The 20,681-nt window shown below is 42.4% G+C and overlaps 1 protein-coding gene across 1 annotated transcript in view; it reads left to right on the top strand.

Moving 5' to 3' along the window:
- The first annotated feature begins 408 nt into the window (after positions 1 to 408).
- Positions 409 to 20,681, top strand: part of LOC110851116 (homeobox protein cut) — a 124,589-nt gene continuing 104,316 nt past the window's right edge. Inside the window, exon 1 of the mRNA XM_035852703.1 lies at positions 409 to 630. The gene's annotated coding sequence lies outside the window, so the exon portion shown is untranslated. The remainder of the gene's footprint in view (positions 631 to 20,681) is intronic.

Genomic DNA, 20,681 nt, shown 5'->3' with positions numbered 1-20,681 from the left:
ATGATTTAGAGAGTTGGTGAGCTGGCGGGGAGAGTTTGGCTTTTTTGACGGAGCAGGGATCCCATGCCGTTGGAGAGAGAAGGGTGAAATTTGTGTGTGGCAGGAGAAGAGTTAGCAAAGAGGAAATAGAGAGAGAGAGGAGACCTAAGCCAGAATTATGTACCACCATCACTATGACTGACTGAGTGAAAGGGGGCCTCATCTCATATACCATCCATCCATCCTCGACTCGGAGAGCCACAGACTTGCGCGATTGATTGGTATCGGCAATCAATAGTATTCAGCGTATTATTGATTAGTTTGAGATGAGGAGAGAGTTATCAGAGACAGCATATAGCATACACTGCGTCAGATTCGCACAGTCCCTGTTTATTTTACAACTCTCTTTCACTTGCCTTTCTGCAGTCGATCCTTCCTCACTCGCTCCCATCGGCTCATCAGCCAGGCCTGCTCCTCTCCTGCCGACGCCACCACACACACATAAACAACATGACAAATCAACTACGACTTATTAGTCCTGCTGCAGTTCTCATCACCATCAGTCGAGCCGCCGACTCTTCTCATTAGCACGGCACCATCCATCCATCCAACCAAGAAGAGGGTACGACTACCTGGTGGAGCTACTCACCTGTAAGTGCTGCTTTCTCTCACTTTCTCTTTCTTCCTGTTGCTCTTCCATGCATGTGGTCGCCGTGTCTTCTAAGACCCACCACCACCACCACCACCGAAGCAACGCGTGCTTCTCCTGGCATGCATTCCCTGGCAGAGTGAGTGCCCAACTCCTTCCTCTCGACCCACTCCTTCCACAGATTCTTCTCCCACCACGATGGGATGATCATGATGCGGCATGGGAAAAAGTGGAGTTCTCGTACTCTCACTTCCTCCTCTCTCTCTCTCCGTGAGTGTGGTGTTAACCTGTTGAACTCTCATGTGCACCCGAATAAGAATAAGAAGCGAGGAGGAAGAACCTCTCTGTGAGAAAAGAAAGCGATCCCACTCACTTTCTACTCTCTCTCTCTCTTCCCATCGTAGTAAGAGTACGTACACACACACGGGAAAGGAAAACCCCGATTTTTACCCGGACACCAGCCACAGATGCCTGTTGGCTTTGGAACAAGACGTCTTTACTTACTCGGTCGGACCCCGTGTCTTTGTTTCACCGAGTGGCTGCCTTCTCCCTTCCCGAGCAGTGTTCAGTTCACGCTCTCATCCGCCTAATCCTTTCCTTACAACTGCTCCTTCATTCACAAACTGGGGCCCGTGATTAGCACTCGGTAACCTCTTCCTGGTCCCACTTGCACGTCTTAAATAATTAGGAGATCATGGTCACCTCGCTTTTTATTTTTGTTATGAATTGTCTCCGTTGCATGGTTGATGAAAGGTTTTACTAAATGTCACGTCTTATTATGCACTTTTTGCTAAAAATCATCCTGGACTAGTCTAATTAGGCTGTATTGGCTCTCATTATGCTTACCCACACCCCGAGTGATTTTGAAGGTCAACAAGGAATGTCGAGTCATTTAGCCTCTGTCTCCCACGGATTATTACCTCATCAGAGATTGTACGAGGAGGGAGCAGCAGCTCCAAGTGGCAAATGAAGATGAGTAGTAGTTCGTTAGTTCGATTGCTGCACCCCGAGAACAACTGCTCTCTTTCTCTCAGAAGCGGCGGGCATAAGTGCTTAATAATAATTTTCTATTCGTATGACGCACATAAATCTGGCCTAATGGCGATACTTTGGCTAGTGACAATAATGGATACTTTGCGTAAGTAAAGACATTTGTGTAGTATGCAGCAGCACCAAGCATTATATGGAAGAGAGAGAGAAGGAAGAGCAATTAGGACCATCGTCTGAAAAGATCAAGAGCAAGGGGCCGCTGAATTATTATTTTTCTAGATAGGATATTGATAATGGCCACCACTCTCTCTCTCTGCAGAATGTACATGCCCTTTTGTATCATTAGTGCCTCCTTTCCCTTCCTGGTCCAAGTGGTGCTGGTTTTGGTGGTGAAAGTAGCAACGACTACTTGGAGGCAGAACGACATAAAACGAGACACCCAACATCTTGGGCCTTTCTCTCATTTCGTTTTGATTTGGTATTTGGTTCCCGAGAGCGGCATGTACACACATACGTATAGCCGCACTCGAACCATGGGTAAAGGGGCATGGCAAATGAGAACGACAACAAGAACCACACACACAGAAAGACAGATATATAACAATAATAACATCCAGGAGGAGGGAAAAAAATAGGAAAAAAACGTGAAGACTTGGCCGTGGTGGTACTGTAATTGCCTGAAAAAGATCGATGGGTTAAATAGCTACAGGCGCAGCCGGGATTATTTCTCCTCTTGTTGTTCAATCTCTCTCGCCTTATTTAAAGACTTAATTACTCATTTTTCTCATACTGCACTGGAGGCGACTCATTTGGTGTGTCTCCTCTTCCCATTTTCACATAAATTGGTTCACCGACCAAGTTGCCCGTTTTCAATTTAATGTGAGGCGACTTTCTGAAGCAGCAGCAACTCGATGAGCCGACCGACTCTCGGTTTGGTTTGCTCATTTAATTTGCCAGCAATCAAGAAAGGATCAAATGGGACCTGACAAAAAAATCCGTTCTTTTTTTTCATCCCATGTTTTTATTCTGCTCTGCCACCACGTTGAACTGAACCAAGAAGTTCGTGTATGTAGCTCAGAGCGATGCAAAATATATATTAAGCAACACGCCAAAAAATAAATATAGTCAACTCCTCTGCTACTTATTTAGCAGGAGACCGACCGACCAACTTTCATTACTCCGAGTGTGTAAAGATATGTACGTCCATATAAAGAAAGTTATTCGTTTCCTCGTGTATGTAGCGGAGAAAGTGGAGAAAGTCGTGGAAAAAATGAGTAGCGATGAGAAGACCAGTTGGGATTAAGAGAAGAAGAAGGCGGAGAAAAATATGGGCATGAGTTTGTGAAGTGAAAACTGACTTGATAATTGAGTTGAAAAGATTTGAGCTGTTTACTTTACTCGTTCCTGCTCCTTGAGCTGTCACTGTTCACGTGACTTAGGATCAAAAGTCATCCCGAGCCCGAAACTTTCCTCTTCTCTGTACTCTGTATTTATAAAGTAGAAGAAGAAAAAAAAACTGTTTCATCCTCGCTCAAAGTCCATGCGGCCAAGTGGAGAAAGTTGACGGGGAGGAGAGATTATGAGCGTGATATCCCCAGATAGCGATATTTTTACTTATGTGAGTTTGACGCGATCCACTTCTCCGTCCGCCTCGTGTGTGTCCTACTCATCATCACTTTGGAATCAGACGAGTCCTACGAGTGACTGGTATGTTGATGTGTAGGTGGAAGGAAGGAATAGCATCATTATTATTATTATTATTAGACTGGGATTTTTTTTAGTTAGGAATTCCACTCTTGAGCTGTATTTCTCTCTCTGCGTTTGTGGATTTGAAACGTGCGAGAGATCCGTGTGTATTCTACTCCCCGGCTGAAAAGCGATCTTTCACTGACGCTGGTATAATGACGCATAGCTCTTCACGAGTCATATCGCCACGACACGAGCGATATGAACAACGTCGGAGAAAACATTGGGAACGCGGCGCGTACCGAAAATTACGAGGATATTTGTGAGAACACATTTTGGTCTGTCGGAGATTGATATGTACGGATGAGTACTGGATTATATGTATCAGTTACGTGATGTAGTCCTCTCTCTGCTAGTTTGCAAGTGAGGAGGAGGAAGGAAAGTTGCAGGTCCGCTGGGTGGGTGGGTAGGCAGAAAGCTAGAGCAGGAAGTTGGGGACTTTTCTGAAGAGATTTATCAAGATCAAAGAGGATATTTCTTTGTGGAACTATTCTTCCTTTCCTTTATTCGCTTATGGAATTATAATCAGGAATAAGATTTACACAGATAAATTTTTGGAGTAAAACTTCCTCCTCTTCAAATCCCAGTCATTCCTCACACAACACAAGGCTCTCATTCCTCGGCTGTTGCTTATATTACGTCGTCGTTGCTATAAGTAAGCGCCGTCATGGTGGTGGTGACTCGCTGAGACAACTTATCTACGTTGTATATTCATCAATGCCAGGCAATATTAGGTTACTTATGCGACTATGGATGATAAATTCGGTACTCTATTTTCACGAGGAAAGTAGTGTATCGCAGAGTTCGAGTATTTCAAAGTTACAGAAAATTTTCTATGCTATGGAACTAGCTTTGTACGTATGATAAGCATTGCTATTGATCAAGAAAATGTCCAAGTTCACGTAAAAATTGGTCTGATTAAGCATTTCTGCACTTCCGCCTTGGCATAATCATCACGATGACAATAAATAACAAACTTGACATACTTATATGCACGTCTTTGAGGGAGAGTGAAGTGACAGGTGTAAATTTCATGCAGTGAAACATCCCGGCAGTTAAAGATACTTGCAAAGCCGCTTCAAAACTTCGAACCTATTTTATATTCTGAAAACAGTTCAGGAAATTGTGATACCAGGAATTAAGGTGCTTTCCTGGAATCGTTTCACACTGTCTCTCTCCATACTTTCTCCTGATACGAATTTACGTAACGTGGGACAAGTAAAGGTGAGAAAGGCCCATGCTGCGAGGAGTCGTTGGTTGGTGAGACTCAATGTACACCGGATTGGGGAAAGCTAAGGAGGAAAGGCAACCTCTGAATGATGAAGTAGCAGGAAAGTGGAGAAATGTTGAGAAAGAGGAGCGAGAATATGCAGTCTTTATCCCAATAGATTTGTGCCATGTATACGAACGATATGGGATTTATGAGGGAGCTCAAGTCACGAAAGGATAAAAAACCACATTGCCAGAAATAGTCAATTCTTACCCCAATAAATTTAACCGTTCCCTTTTTTCTCTCCTTTCTGTTGAGAGGCTCTAACAGGTTGATAAAAAGTAGCACTCTTTTTTCTTCTTTCTTCTTACATCAGACTGAGCCGTGGAATTAATTGATTTCGCATTAAGTAAATACGTAGTCGAAGTCATGATAGTGGCAGTGCGGGATACAAATTTGAGCATTATTGCTCCGTATCAGTATTATTATTGGGGAAATGGATGGTTGATGGAAGTAGAATTCGGTTTTGTTTGGTTTCAATAAATAACGAGCAACAACTACTCGTTTTGCTGGAAAATGGAGATGAGTTGAATAATGATGAAGAGACTGTGGGGTTGGAGTGCACGAGGGCAGGTACATACACGAGGAAATGATGCAACATTAAGGATAATGGAGAAAGGAGGTAATTGAGTGAGGGAGATAATATTCATGGAAAGTCGTCGGTTGGTGGTGGTGGTGGGTGGAGTGGCTGATCAAGTGATCAAAGCAGGTCGTCCACCAAACTTTGCCACGGGCAGCAGGAAGACGAAGAGATGATGTTTCTCCTCCGTCTTATCGTCGTGGCGGTGGTGGTGGTGGCGGCTGGCTTGGTCCCCATCAAGGAAACAAAGTGGTGCTTCCCTCCTCTCTAAGAAAGACTAATTTTAAATATTGTACGAGCATTATTTCTAATTTGCATATTGGTGATCGACTCAAGCAGCCCTTTGGGTAGTTTTCTTGCTGGTGGATCGATGATGCGAGGCTATTATGTATTGCTGGATGGAACGGTTTTAGATGAAAGGGTCACAAAATCACAATAATCGGTAAGAACAGGGCTAGCACCACACCGGTGAGAGATTTTGTGTGTGTGCGTATAACGTACACGTTTGCTTGACACAAAGCAGCTTGATTGTTCTCGGATGGGGCGTTTTGCTGGGAAGCCAACATTTGCATATTGTTAGTCAATAGAGGAACGTAATGCCTTTTGCATTTTGGCACAATCCGGCATCTTGTATCCCCTAATCTATCCTACGTGGATTGTGTGTGTGCCGGAATCAGTCGATCTGCTTTCTCTCCGAGTGAGTGCTCCATCCATCTCCATACGGAACACAATGTGGCGAGGGACGGATTAGGGTGCCAAAAGTTGTTGACCGTTTGAGACCTTAAATATATATAAATTTAAGGTCAGAGGGACCCAGAGAATGCAGTTCTTAAAATTTGTTTCGCCAAAACTATGGGGAGGTAACTAATTAAGATCAGCAATATTTTTCTAATGTTGATCTTAATTCTCAAGTTTTGTAGATCTAAGAGTTGATCTGGCTGAGATATGGTCGTAGATGTACCCAAAAACATGCGTTTTAAAAACAAAACGCGAAATCTGCCCTCACGCCTTCAGCAGAAAAATATAAGAAGTTCCGGGCCACTCCTACTGGAGAGTTAATTTCCCCCCAAAAGGTATGACCCCAAAAAATTTTCAGAATCGCATTCTCTAGATCCCTTTGACCTTAAGTTTACATAAACCGAAGGTCTCAAACGGTCATGGACGTTTTTTGCCCTAATCGGTCTCTCACCACATAGTGCAGCCAAAGCCAGAAGCATAAGAGCAGTCAAACAGATCTGAATAAGAATAATATTGCACTACGACGATACGACGACGAGACCCAGCAGCACTACTACCTCCGCCGCCTAAATGTATACGTACCCGGACGTACAATAAGTATGCAAAGAGTGAACATCTCTCATGAAATATGACTCTTCTTCTGCCTTCATTCCAAAAATCTTTACCGATCCCAACATGCATGTATTTCCAACTGGATTTCCTTAACTGCGATCCGCCGTCACTATTATTATGATCCTTTTGTCCTAATCCTGTGGGATGCTCCACTTATAAGAATTCTTCCCCAACAACCACCAACTTTCTCCTCAGTCTCAAATATTTCATCCAAATATTTCCCTCATGCTCTTCATCTGTCGAATTTCGTATTCTGCAGGCCATCCAGTCAAACTCAAGCTCCATTCATGCTCCTGTTTTCCATAATACTACCTCCGCCGATTACTCCTCAACCTCGTCCTTACCTGCCTACGCCACGTTCCTTCAGTCACTCGTGTCCACGTATTTCCGTGCATAATATGCACAAAATAAGTACATATTTCTTTCCTACAAAACTCGTGGTTTGGACCATTCTCTAAATTTCCACGGCATAAAAGAGTCCCGACTTTCTACCTAATTCTGGGCAAAATTATGCTCACTAATCAAATTTGATTGGTTCCTAGTCGAGCAGAAAATTTCAATTTTCCTCACCCTTTCCCATCCTGCAGCTAATTTGTAGTTTATATTTGGACCAATTGATTACTTGGCTCATTCCATAAATACTTTTACATAAATAATGGTAGGTTAGGGAAAGGTTACGTAAATAGGCGGATCCTTGAATCGCTTTGAGACGAGAGTACGTAGTAAAGCGGAAGGAGAGGATTGCGATAAGGAAACCACAGGTTGAGTTAAACCACCTGCCTCGTAATGCAGCAGCAAAGACTTATGTATTCATCAAACAGGCGGAACCGCAGCAGAGTGAGAAAGCAGCGGCAGGCAGATTGAGCCAAAGTGTATAAGTATCGATGGCTGGCTGGATGGTTAAGGTGTTACGCGTGGGTGGTGGTTTTGAACATTTCCATCATCGTATAAGTTCAAAGCAACCGCTTTCTCTCTACAAGGCAACCAAGTGGTCTTCTCGTGATTGGCAAGAAGAGTGTGTTTGAAATCCGGTATCTCATCCCCACTTTCACCAAGTGGCAGTCACTTTGTAAGCATTAGCTCGTGTTGACAGCGTACTTAAGGAACTGGCAAGTGGTTGTTTAAATATTGGCTTCAACAATCACCACGACTGCTCCGACTGCTGCTGCTGGGAAGATGAGACACGTTTGAGGCTCTCTCTCTTTCTCTCATTTGATGAGACAAGTATCTTCTGATGACGATTATGATGATGATGATGATGGCGATAATTGAGTAATCTGAGGTTTGTCCTCTTCTACTTTCATTGAATTTGAGATCTATTTATCCAAGTGTGGGTAGAAGTGCGATGCTATGAATGTGCCGACCACTTGAAAGTCTGGTTCTGAAGTAGGATACGAAATTTCTTCTTCTGAAATCCTTCCAATCCGTGGTTCGTGGTTCACAATTGCTTAGAAAAGAAGAAACAGCTACCCTTTCAAAGCTAGAGACTACGGCTGCCCTGGAATTCACGGCTTTAGGTCTCTACGGATTGACTGGATTGAAACTAACTTAAGTATCATCATCTCATTTTATGACTAGTTGATACATATTTTAGCACAATCCGTCCCAGAATATTAGATGATGTTTCGTGATGATAGTTTTTTTTCCTTTTTCTTACTTACCCATCCAGCATTTCCCATATGTAATCTTTCACCCGTAATGCGAACGTGGAGAAAGTGCGAATTAAAGAAATGATACATACACATTTTTCTCCCACAACAAGAAGGAGAGAGATTGAGTCCAATAACTGTGGTTAGATTGCCCCGCAACAACTTGAGCTAAATCGTTGTCTTGTACTTTCCACGGAATAAGAGCTGACTACTCTGTTACATCCTCTGCGTGTCGTAACGTCCCACGTGGACTGGAGGACACCCTGGGAGAAAGCGTGTGCATTTGAACATTAGAGAAGTGGAAAGGAGTTGTGTAGTGGTGGTTGCATTTCGCCATCGAGAAATTTGGAGTGTCTTGTGTCTTTGAGAGACGCTCTTTGGTCTCTCTTCGTTTAATGAGGTGATTTATCGGCATCAAAAGACTGCACGTAGAGTGAGAGCGAGAGAGAGACGGAGGCTGAGAGAGAGCTGGTGGCTTGTATGTATCGGTGTTACTTGGGGAGAATAGCGCATTTGAGATGTTTGTGTTATTGCATATACGATGGCAGATTGGAGAAATGCCACGGTTTTCCTCCTCATTATGAAATGCATGCGGAGGAAGACGATATGAAATGGATGATGGGAATGTATTTAGAGGAAAAATCAAGCGACACACACAGTCAGAGAGATGAAGTGTGGTGATGCCAGTGTTCCTCCTGCAGTCAGATCCATTACTACATTTGCATCTTGCTCTCTTATTTCTTCCTCTTTCTCTCTCCGTTGTCATAATATTAGCCATTGATTCCGTATGCAGAGAAGAAGAAGAAGCAGAAGTGAATGGATCTCTCTCTCGGCTGGTGGCTCCTGCTTTCTCTCACTTTAAAATCTCCCTGCTACTTCTCTCTGTCATTCCCTGCTTCTAAATTATTGACAATATTTCTCTGACTCATGTTTCTACATATATCACCACACTTACTGCTCTCCTCCGCAACAAACCCCATTAACACAAAGCAGACAGAAGGAATACTTACGGCTTCTTCAATTTATGTACTTCTTCCTCCGACCAAATTCATGCTGAGCAAACACACCATCCATAAATGCCAGGAGGAAGATGTATGCACGGATCACTACCCGTGTCCATCACTGGTTGGTAATAATGATTGAATGCGTACTACGATTAGTATGCATTTGAGTATGGGAGGCATAAGTGGCGGAGTCGTGTAAAAGGGAAATATTAATTAAACGAGATGGAGAGAAAGTAGGGTGGCCGGTGTCGAGAGGAGTGGAGAGATGGCATGGGCTGCGGATACTGGGAAGTGCACCAGCTAAAAAAGTGAGAGTTGGGTTTGCTCTGGATTATGCTTGCTTTCTTTTATTTTGGGAAAGTTGAGCTTCTACGGGATGCCTTTTTTCCGAAACTAGTTTCAAGTAACTGATTTTTTTTAATTTTGTGAGCAATTTTCAATTGGTTTTATCAGCAAAAATTCTATAAAATTTTGGCTTCTACAGTTAGCATTTTTTTTGTTACTAGTTTCAAGTAACTTTTTTTAAATTTTGTGAACAATTTGCAATTGGTTTTACCAGCAGAAATTCTGTAAAATTTTGGCCGTCTAGCATAATTGACTTCAGAAGAAAGAAAACATTCAAAGTTCAGTTCTGAACTAAGTTTAAAGGAAATTCCATCGAAGTTTTTTTTCTAATTTTCCCTTCCAGTAAATCTTCCCCTTAATTAATGAATTGTAACATCTCAAAGAGAAATCGTAAATGGGTTGTTTACCCCGAAATATCAATCATGCCAACAAATTGAATGAGCATAATCCACAGGGTGCCACATTGGATGGAAAATTTGCTCGTGATTTTTTTTTTCTTCACTTATAATGGATGCAAAAAAGGAGTGGTTTACTGGGAAAGAGTTTTACTCGTTAATAATCAGCGACAATACGGGGAAAAAGAGAGGGAAGAATCGGGTAAAGCATTCCAGCTGTGAAGAATTCCAAGTTTTGTGTATATCGCCGAAAAGAATTGGTTAGGTTACCATTGTTATCAGCAATTTTGACGGGAATAGAGGGAACCGTTTCCTTCTACAGCCAATGGTCTTATCTTGGTGAGTATAAATAATTGCTTATCTTTTTAAGAGAGGAGGAGGAGAAAAAACTTTCGCCATTCTCTTCGCAATTTCCCCTCCTTGTCTCTTCCGCTCTTTCTCCTCTGCTGCGTCTTTTGGATACTTTAAAACTTAATTAATTTCACAATTAGAAAAATATATTTCTGCGTATGCCGAAAGCTGGGATACTTTTGTCTTAATATGTCCCCAATGCTCATCTAGCAAACTTTCCCTCAATGGGACTCGCTTCCTCTCTGCTCTCACAATGACCAACCACGACCGTCACAGTCTCCACTATTTACTCGGCCTTCTCCACCAAACATTCTTTCCTTGCTCAGCCTCTGACTTTTCTAAACTCATTTGACACCACCAAATTGTCACGATTGTGAAGAAAGTAAAGAAATAAAAACAAAAGGTTGTTGAATCCTTGTGAGCACTTTGCCCAGCACGAGGACAGATATTACACAACAGATTTCTCTCCTCCGACTAGTTACACTTTATTTAAATAATCGAAGGGAAAAGCCCTTTTGGTTTCTTTTCTCCGTGGTGAAAACTTTGGTAGAAAAGGGTGAATGATTTGAAAGCAGAGAGAGCAGCAGCATTAAAATGTTGTAAAGTGTGAGGGATGGAGGTAGATTAAAGTTAAAGTTTTGCGTTTGTCATCGGCGTCTGAAGTGGAGGAGTGCCTCGAAGGAGCATTTGTGGTCATTTCCCTAGAGGAGTGATCGTCTTTGATTGAGATGCATGACATGATCTGTCACGACGGTGCGGAAGAAGAAGGCGTGAGATGAACTTACTTAGTCGTCTCTCTCTCCAACAGACTGGCAATGTCAGAGCAGCCTCGTCGTCCCTTCTTCTGTGGTGTGACGAATGATAATGAGTAAAAGTCAGAGGTTTTGTGGAGTCTCTTTGGGACTCACCCTCTTAAGAGGAACAAGTGAAAGAGTGAAATTAAACGTTGGCAGTGTACCTTTCACGGGTGTCAACTTTTTGCTCAGATTTGCCTCTGATGATGATGATGATGATGCCGTAGGTGTAAAGAGCGGGTAGTAAGTAGATGATGGTGATGAAGAAAGTGAGAAAAGAGCCGATTTCCCGTGTGACATGAACTTGAGTTGTTTGGTGGCAGGGGCAAGACGGATGACGTTGAGTGAAGGGAAGGTATAGTTGTGTTCATCGTCGTCGTGGTGGTGGTGAAAGTTGTCAGCCTGTTTGGCCCGAGTGTCTTGGATCTGAGGCGAGGGATGTGGCGGAGATAATCATTTTGCTCAGATAGATTTTAATTAGGAGGAAAGGATGGAAAATTAAAGTCACACCTCAACTTGCTCCATGATTTCCACCTCAGCCAGACGTGTTGCTTGCGGGGAGTTCGCACCCAACGTGCACGAAAGGGTGGCAACCAACGAGGGTGGGTGGGTGGATCACAATGTTTGCAAACATCTCTCTCTCTCTCCTGCCCTTTATTGATGATGATATTAGATGAGGTGGTTTCACGATTCAGAGAAAATGAATTCAACCCTATTAGTGGCTGAGAAGCTGCGTCTCGTGAATAGTTCATACAGGCAAAACTGCGCCTACTACTTACTCCGTAATGCATCCTAGCACGTCGTTTTGGGTGGTATATATAAATCCCAAGTTCCGGCTCAAGTACCGCCATGCCACCACGAGGCTTCTGCAAACAGGAGACAAGTCGTAGAAAAGTGAAGTTGAGGAAAGCAACAGATTTAGAGCCGGAGAGCGTAAACGTATTTTTCTGCCAGACTGAGCTTGCAAATGAGAAAAGCTGAAGAGAACAAAATAATTTGATGGATGGAAAAGCCCTCCAGCATTCTCGACAAAGATGCCTTGCCAATATTTGAAATCTTATTGAATCACGTGTTGTTGTTCCCAAAGGAGAAAACAAGAGCTCCATGCACCGTCTCTCCCTCTGGTTTTCTCGGGTGGCCAGGAACTAGAAAATCTCGTGGAGAATATCAGATTGAAAACAAACATTCCAATTCTCCTTCCTCTCGCCGTCTTGTGGGCTGCCTAATCTCATCCAATTTTAACGACAGTTTACTTCACTCACTCACCTTTCCCCACTTTTACCAACCCAAAACCTGAGCCTGTCGACGTCGTTCGTCGTCTCGTACTTTACCTTCCCCGCAAATTAGCTCCCTCCATCCTTATTCGCATCAAGTTGTTGTTGTCTACTTTACTAAATATATGCATGCAATCACCTACCCTCCCTGCTGCCTATGTATTTACGTATAGAAGTTAGTTACGGGTGTTCAATTACAGTTTGTTTCGTCACCCTGAGCCGAGTAGGACTTGGTTTGCAGGAAACGATCCCGCTATGACGTCAGACTGCTGTTGTTTTATTTTGATTTATCTCGTAAAATTCACTTTCTCCCTGGTCCTGATTACATTTATGTGTATCGCGGCGAAATGAAACGATAAAATAAGTATACACGGAACGAGGAGAAAGATGGAAATTCCTGTCAAAGGAAATGGGACGATGGTGCAGGGAGGAGGAGGTGGAGGAAAAGAGGAGGCAAAACTGCGAACAAAAACAAAACCTCCTTTTCTTTCTGATATATTCGCTAAATGAAACCCACTCTTCAATTTATGACGGTCATCACTTCTGGACAAGTTCATACCCCGAAATACAACTCTGTGGAATGGAATGTATCCCTCGCTCCTCTCGTAATGTTGTAATTACGAGAGGCTAGATTTATTGAAACTGGTTAATTTCAATAGATTATTCAAATTTTGATTGCATTGTTTCACGATAATTGGCCAATGTCATACGTACGATAGCTCGTATAAATGTTTAGTATGTTACTAGTTTCCATCAGAAATTCCAGTTCAAGGTAGTTTTTGAAGGGAAACGGCATGATTTGATGATGATGATCATCATCGTCAAATGAAGGAAAGCGAGAGGGGAACACAATTATTTTCATGGCTCTCGATTTGTACTTGGTTGGTTTTATGTCATGTCTTTCAGCCAGCCAGTCGTTGTTGAGAGAGAAAGCAAGCACACACAGGATACATAATTTATTCAGAGTCCATATCTTTTGGGCTTTGCAATCACGACAAAGGTCGGAGGAACAAACGATATTATTTTTCTCTAAAGTGATTGTGGATGCAGTAGCAAAGTCCATATAAATACATAGACATAGACCTCTCCTCATACAACATTCCACTCGAGGAGGAGCAGCACCATGTCATATGGATGATAATTTGGTTGAACTCAAAATCTATGTACATACGTAAAGGTCCGACAAACTCTCCACAAAACATGCATGGATATGTACACCTATCATTAATTCAGATGAGACCATCCGATACATGGATACAAGAAATTGTTGCTTTGATGGAGTGCTCATACACACCCACTTTCTCCACGTGGCTCTTGACAAAGTGGGTGTGGACATGAGAGACCTTGCTGTTTCGGGTGGGTGAGTAGTGTCACGAGTGAAGAGTCGTCTGAAACATCAATTTTTGAGACGACGTAAAGCAGGCGACGGGATGCGAGTCACCGGAACGGGATGAGTTCGGATGAGTTGATAAAGGATCGAGAGAGAGAATGGCTTTTGGTAATGATGTTTGGAAGGAGGATTTTCAGCCCCGCCGGGTATCACTCCAGCAGCCATCCACTGGGGAGAAACATGAACGATCCAAAGTTGGTCGCAATTAAAAATTCAAAAAATATACTGCTGCTGCTCCTGCTGTAGCATTCATTGCCTTGCCGGCTGTATGGCTGGCTATGTATCCATATTGGTAGTGGAGGAGGAAAAGTATGAGGAAGGATGAAGAGATGAGGAACTGGGAGTGGAAATTAGGAGAGAAATAGAGAGACAGCACAGAGTGGGGTGCATCATCATCATCATCATCTGATGCCCAAAAACCCGACTAGTTTTCTCTTATCTGGACCCAGGCTGCTTATGACGTCAGCCTTTTTCATTAATATTCGATGGCCCTCCGAGGACCCTCCGGTTGATAATTAGTCGATTTTTATGTCCCTTCTTATCTAATTACTTGGCTTTTTCAAGCTCTCCGGCCAATGTACCCTTTCCTCCCAGTTCTCTCTCTCTGCTGTGTCCTATTAGTCGTGCCTCAACAATTATTGCCACTACTTGTGTTACTTTCTTCTTCCCCATATACTTATTCCACTGCTATCCACTTACATCCTCCTCGTCCTCCTGCACATCACCCCTCTTCTCCTCCTTATCTCCGTTTTTTCTAATTAATTAAAGAAGCAAACTGAAACTTCTCTCCACCACCACGAGCACCACCGGCACAAGTTTTTCCCTCTTCTAATTAGTTATAGGAATGCCGTTCCCTTCAAAAATCTTGTACAACAGACAGCACCGTGAGTGCCACTACACCCAGTTTCAGCCTATACTTTCTCCACGGCAGCATACCTTTCCCCGCCAAGAGATTGACTTGCATGGTTTTGTGGCCACTTCCGCTGTCAACTTGCTTTTTCATTTAGAAAATTTTCAAAACCACCACCACGACCAAACCTCTTTCAGAATCCGGCTCCTCTAACGTAATCTATTACCCTCTCGAATTCCTTGCTGGCTTTTCCACCTCGCACGTCTGCACGAATTCCGCTCCCTTCAACTGTCCACCAGACTTTGCTCCGGATTTGTTTGCCTAAAAAGGTAGCCGTGGTGGTGGTGGTGGTAGGGATGGTCTCAAGTGGTGTGGAGGATAATATGTGCAAAGAAAGTGAGATAACGAGACACGGTTGTTCAACTCTTTGCAAATTAGCGAGAAGAATGTATTTTTGTCGCCCTAATTGATGATGGTGTGTGGAGTGGTTGGTATGAGAAATGTGATTAGCCCATGCAACTAAGCGGATGAGAATGGGCTGGAATGCGAGCGAGAAAGAATGGAGAAAAGACACGACGGTGGCGGTGGTGGGGGTGACACGGAGAACGGGATTACGAGGAAGAAGAAGACGGTGATATTATTTAGGGACGGGATATTTTTGTGAAAACCGGTTGCTTATTTATGGGAGTGATTAACTAGTTATTACTCGCGAGAGAAAGAGGACGACGACGACGAGGGAAAGCATACGGGCAGCAGCAGCCATCAAGACGGGCAGCAGGGTGGTAAGTAGTGGAGGAATTAAAATGAGACGACGACGACGAGGGCTGGTTGATGGGAGCGAGGAAATTAGATGGCACAATCTCATTCTCTTCTTTTCCGACGCTGTTCTCTTATAATTTTTTGGCTGGTTCTCCTTTGGATTTATTCGATTGTAATAAAAATTATTGAAGATGGAACAAGTGTTGGTGGGTTGGTTGGTTGGTTGGATGGTCTGGTGTTACTGGTCGTGGTGCTGCTGGTGGTGGGGGAATGTGGGTCTGAAACAAATGGAAAGAGCTCAAAAGCTGCATGATTTACAGTGAAATTTTGTCTCTTCTCTCGTTTCTCGTTAATTTGTTTGAGAGAAAAAGTTGTTTAAAAAGAAAATGAATCACAGCGAGCCATTTTTTAAGTTTGGAGAAAGAGAGAGAGAGAGAGAGACGAGTCCGGGCTTTTTTTGTGTCACACACAACTTGTTCTTCTTCTCCTCATCCTTGGGAGGAGGACGACCTTATATATAACCCAAAGTTGAATTGGATTCCTTTTTGTTGGTGCATATGCATAGTGTGACCGTGCCTATTTTTTCCTTTCTGAGAGAGAGTGAGACACCCACCAGGCAGCCAAGAGAGAGAGAGAGAGTCAAACGCGTGTTTTTGTGCACTAACTCCTGCTCTTCTTCACCAGTCCGCACTAAACGCGATAATTTTCTGATTTATATATTTTTATAGCCAGCTTTCTCCCATGATAGAGGAGAACGATGAGCTCGTAAGGAGCAGGATAGGCGGATGATGATGAGGACGAGACGGATCCATCCGCGGCGGCGGAAAAATAGCAATTCCGTCCGAACCTCCCTTCTCTCTCGCCTTTGCCTCTCTCTCTTCTTGTCTCCTGCAGGCTTTCACCCCGACACTGATTTACTCTCAGGATTTGCTTTAATTTCTTTTCTGTTTTTACTACCACCCGCTTTGATCACTTTTTTCTCCCATTTTAATCTGTACTGATCTCTCTTTTGTCTAATTCAATTTAGAAATTATATTGCTGCCACCCAAGTACAGGGCTCTCTCCATCTTGTTACGCTGGTGGTGGTGGTGGTGATCTTACTGCTGCATGTCCCAGGGTGCTCCTCTCGCTCTCAATTAATTTCTCCTCATATAATTCTTAATGCACACACCCGGTCGAGTTAGTGAGACGACTTTTTCACTTTAATTTCTTCTCCAGAAATCAAAGTGAAAGAGCAACTCTTTTCCTCTCTTTCGTATCTGGAACTGCATCTCCTCTAATTTTTATTACTCCTCTGAACCATTCCCCGTCTGGAAATAACGATGTTTCCAAAGTTATCACTCTCCAGCTCCAATTCCAACATTTCACACAGATAACGATTGATAAAACTCTCCACTTAATATTTGTTCCAACTAGGACCCAACTTTCCCGGAAATATATCTACATCCTACCACATTTTTTTACTCTCTCTCTCTCTGAAAATACGGCACGCATCTCTCTCTCTCTTCATGGTGGTGGGCAAGTAGCTGGAGACCATATTTATAACACGTAGGGAATGATGATGCCCCTTTCTCTCGTCGTAACATTAGTTCCAAACACATACATAACCAAGCAGGGAAAAGGTTGTGAAACAGTTTCATAATTTACCAACCAAGCTAGTGAAACGAGAAGCAGGAGCTTTTGTGCGATTTGAACTGTGACTTTGAAATAATAATAAATGTCTATAAATCCGAATATCCGAATGAATACAGAGCGTAATGAATGACACAGAAGAATTTTAAGTTCCGTTAGATGGTTCGATGAGTCGCAACAATGGGAGGACACCATTGTGCCTGTCAGAGAGGACTCAATGCAGTTGGCTGGCAAACCTTCTCCTTCTTCCTCCTCCAGTCAGGCAGGAGAATATAGTCAGCCAAAAGTTGAAAAGTTCCCACTCGGCTGTCGGTTTCACATGAAAGATTTGAATAAATTCCAACGAATTGATACTTGGATGGTCGTCTCCTTCGTCTTCTTTAGTGTTGACAGTGCGTGAAATATTTCATCGCATTTGGATCACTTGCAGCAAACCCTACAAAATCCAGGCGTCTATGTATGGATTCATTTTATCGCTATGTATGCATGCCTAGGAGACAAAGTCAAAAGTTTATTCACAACCCTGGTTGGTTTAATTTTCACTAAACCTGGCTCTCGGTGTTCTATTAGTTTCGCATTCACCGGATAAAACAATCTTTTTATCGCCTCGTTTGACAAGAGATCGCTCTCTCAGTTTCAGTTTCACTTAAACAATGGGAGGAAAATTGGGGGTTGTTTTGGCTCAAGTTAGTAGAATCATCACACACACATCGTAGATATAAACGTATTGTTGGCATTTATCGAGTGAACGAGAAGAGAAACGAACCACAAACCCAATTTCGAACGTAATTGAGTCTGAGAGAGGGATAATCCAGCTTGTGTGGTGAATACGTGTGTGTGAAGTCGACCCATGTAAGTGGTAAGTACAAGAGTGCTAAAGAGAGGGAATGAATCGCTGAATAGTAGCAGTGAAAGTTTGACCATTTTATGAGTGGTGTAAATTTGTGAGTGTGGAGAGATTACTAATCTGCTTGACCATTAAGCACACTGGTTTTGTGTCGATACACGTACCCTTTCCAACGGTTGGAAATAAGTTATAGTTGTTGTTCTGAAGAGAGACATGTACGAGGGCATAAAAGTCACGAGGCGAACAAAGTGGTGGGCATTATTATTGTGTTATAACCGGTGTTGACTGAACATTGATTGGATGGCCGCGAGGGTGGCTTTTCGAGCCGAGACGAGCTGTGGGGTACTAATAAAAAGGTTGAGATGAGGAAGAAATTGGCAGAGAGAGAGGGTGACGTTGATCGGAAAGGGTTGAAGAGAACAAGCGTTTGACGGGATCTGCCTCGCTGTGAGTTCGAAGGTGTATCATAACCGTTCTCGGAGAGATGTCTACTTGTCAAATAATCCGACGGCTGATTAGACAAAAAACCCAAGGGGGCTTGGTTCTCCGGTTGATTGACGGCTAACTTGAGCTCACAATGTAACCTCGACTTTCTCAGCCTTCTTCCTTCCTCCATCACCATTTTTCCATCCATCCACCTGACCAAGTTGGAGATCTTCTTGACTATTATTATTACAATACTTTTTTAATTCTTTTCCAATAATAGTAGTCCAAAAGAAGAAAGAGTAGGGAAAAATAAATGGGCAAGAGTTGACATTTCTCATCAATTATGATCCTCCCATCTCGAGAGAGGAAACCCTTCTAGGGGCAAATGCAGTTTTGATCTTTTGAGCTAAATTTGGAGATTTAGAAAAAGTATAAGTAAGCTCTCGGTATAAAAATATCTTAAGTTGACATACCCCGCATATTTGGATTTGATGATGGTGTGATTAAATTACTTGGTTGTGCAGTATCAATCAGGAAAGCGGAAGAAGAACAAGGGCAAAGAAGGGAAGGAAAAAAGTCGAGAATTTGACTGGAACCTGTTTTGTAGGCACCCATTATTGATGCCGATCGTCTCATAACCGTCTTTTCCTTCCAGTTCAATGATATTTCATCGGGCGATGAATTATTCATATGACAATAGACGCGTGTGGTCTATCCTATCAAACTGCTGGGCCAAGTAATTGAAACCGTTCAACCATTTCTGATGTCTCTTTAAATATATGTTTTTCGAACCGACTTACAAATCTATACATTTTTACACGAGTAAATCTCTCGGTCAATCTTGGAGAGATTTCCTCCTTGTTCAGCGACACTCTGATCTCACATTCCTCACTACTTTTGATTCCAATCCAGCAGGCATACGGATTGACAGCTCATCTCTCTTTCACTACTTTTTCTTTTGAGGAATGGATGGAATCTATAATTTTGGAATTTTCCAATCCAAATTAATGTCCTTAAAAACAAGTTGTTCTTTTACAAGGAAACAACATACTGAACCTTTATCTGTCCATTGTCATCAATATTTCCTGTCACGTTTGCCCCCACAATCTTCTCCACAGATCAGAAAGGAATGGTCATCAAAGTACGTAGGTAATATAAATAACGAGGAAAATTGATACCTTTGTCCTACTTTTTCTCAATTTCGTCCTCGGAAAAATATTACCCTCATTATTCCATTTCGACCAGCAATTTAAAATTAGTTGGAGATAATTTGTCGTAAAGTGACGAAATTTCATCCCCGACTTTTTATTCCGTCTCATTAAGTTTCTAGTTAAATAGAAAGAAACCAATGTTCTCGAGGCGTGGCTTTTTTCAGTAAAGAGATGAGAACTGGTGAACTTACGCCTGGTTGTGTAAGAGGTCGTTCAGTGTCTGTAAAATGGTGAGATTTTTTAAAAGCCAGTTCTCTCCTCAACTGGTTTAATCTGGTCGGAAAATTGAACATACTCAACTGTAAATTGTGCAAGTTTGCCTAATGCGTATCTTTTTAGTGTATTTATTACTTTATTCCTGCCCTGCATTCGTTTGGTATTTGAATGCAATTTATTTCAGCAAAGTTGAAAGTTAACGTTTTTTTATTTTCATTCAGAGGCGAAATATTTCTAAAATTATAACATGTGAATAATAAATATTCTTGCAAAGAGAATACCACTCAAGCTGGGAAAATGTTGCGAGTTTATCTCAAAATTGTTGGTTTAAGTCGAGTGGTGGAATGAGCATATAGCACGTTTGGCAGGCTCTTATAAACTGACCGTGTATGTTTTTACTGTATGAAGAAATAGAATTGAATCCGAGAATTAATTTCTTAAGAAAGACGAGAATCTGGGGAATGTCGTATCGACCGGTGAGATAGATGTCAGAGATAGTTGTTGTGATTCCTTGTGATCTCATCTTTTAACTTGGACGAATAAATGGGAAAGAATTCTTTTGATGTTTTCTCTCTCTCTCTTCTTTATAAACGAAGTCGAATGCTTTTAGTTTTCACAACAAACAGTCGTTTTGATTACTGTTCCACACAATTCAAAGTTTTTAGATCTCTCTCGGAGAATCACTTCTTTCTTTGCTCAAATGTTGGTCCTTAGCTCGATTCCTGCTCTAAAATCTAATGAGTGTAATTAAAACTGGATCGGCTATTTCCTTAAATCCGAGACTCCCTTTCATTTCAGCTCTCTCCCTCTTCTCGTGATTCTTTCAAAGGCGCGGTGAGTTCAATGACCAAACAACAACACGTCGATGAGTTTCGGGGGGTGGAGGATGATGGGGAAAGATGATCGGGATGGAGGGATGATGATGATGACGCACAAAATATTTAAGGATGTCGACGATTATAGGTATTTATGTA

This window comes from Folsomia candida, unplaced genomic scaffold, assembly GCF_002217175.1.
Source record: "Folsomia candida strain VU population unplaced genomic scaffold, ASM221717v1 Fcan01_Sc006, whole genome shotgun sequence".
NCBI classification, from domain to species: domain Eukaryota; kingdom Metazoa; phylum Arthropoda; class Collembola; order Entomobryomorpha; family Isotomidae; genus Folsomia; species Folsomia candida.
This window is presented reverse-complemented; position numbering and strand designations above follow the sequence as displayed.